Source organism: Staurois parvus, unplaced genomic scaffold (assembly GCF_062004578.1).
Source record: "Staurois parvus isolate SC_StPar_1 unplaced genomic scaffold, SC_StPar_1.0 ptg000212l, whole genome shotgun sequence".
Taxonomy (NCBI): Eukaryota; Metazoa; Chordata; class Amphibia; order Anura; family Ranidae; genus Staurois; species Staurois parvus.
This window is the reverse complement of record NW_028318008.1, coordinates 188012-189125: the sequence shown is the minus strand read 5'-3', so window position 1 is coordinate 189125 and position 1114 is coordinate 188012. Positions and strand designations below refer to the sequence as shown.

Sequence of the window (1114 nt, the reverse complement as noted above, 5' to 3'; positions counted from 1 at the left end):
AGGACCAACAGAAGTAGAAGGTTTAGGGGTCTGAAAAGGCCTCACGTCTGAGGAGTCAGAGGATAACAGTGACTGATCTCTGATGTTTATGGATGCCCTAAAATCATTTCCATACCGAATACTGTCCATTTCTGGATGGGGCCCCCTGGATGTTGGGGTCCCATCTCTTCCATCCCTGCATTGTACAGGGACATGAACCTGATCTAAATAAACTATAAGGAGCGGCCTCAGCCTACATGTCTCCACCAATCCACACACCCGGATGCATTGCATCCCGCCAACCAGGGCTTAGTCATATGTCTGGAGGAAAAGAAATGTCATCTCCAATCACAGAAAGGTTTCTTCACAGTAAGAGCTGTGAGAATGTGGAATAGACTCCCTCCAGAGTTGCTTGTGGCCAGCTCAGTGGATTGCTGTAGGAAAGTCCTGGATCCTTTCTTGGATACACAGAATATAACTGGATAGAACATTTATAGGGAACGTTGATCCAGGGAATATCCGATTGCCTCTCGGGGGGTCAGGAAGGAATTTTTTTCCCTGCAGGAGCACATTGGATCGTGCTTTGCTGGGTTTTTTGCCTTCCTCTGGATCAACTGTGGGTGTAGGATTAGAACTTTTTTGCTTTTTTAATGGTAGAATTGGATGGACTTTTGTCTTTTTTTAGCCAGACTAACTATGTAAGTCAAAGTCGGCCTCATTTCCTGGCTGGAGGACGTCCAGCATCTTCAGCAGACCTCATGACCGGAATCAGGGTGACACGGCATGTTTCTGTAGTGTAGTGGTTATCACGTTCGCCTAACACGCGAAAGGTCCTCGGTTCAAATCCGGGCAGAAACACAGTGTGCACCCTACTGGGGGGGTACAGAGAGCGCAGCGTCCCCCCCATTGTCCCCCCTCACCCCCATCGTATTCACAGCACACACATCCTTGTTAGGACCATCTTTCTGTCGGGAACAACTTCTGCTGACATTTAGCTTTTCTAACACTTTGGGGAATTTTTTTTGCAGATTTTAGACTTTTAATTTATTGCAAAATAAAGGATATGAGAAAAAATGATGGAAAAGGGAGAAGCAGAGACAGAGTGATGAGGTCACTGGGTGTAAGAAGACAGATG

General features: G+C 46.5%; 1 non-coding gene across 1 annotated transcript; it reads left to right on the top strand.

Annotated features, from left to right (window-relative positions):
• The first annotated feature begins 764 nt into the window (after positions 1–764).
• On the top strand, positions 765–837 carry TRNAV-AAC (transfer RNA valine (anticodon AAC)). Its single transcript has one exon. It is a non-coding gene; the product is annotated as a tRNA-Val (tRNA).
• The last annotated feature ends 277 nt before the right edge of the window (positions 838–1114 follow it).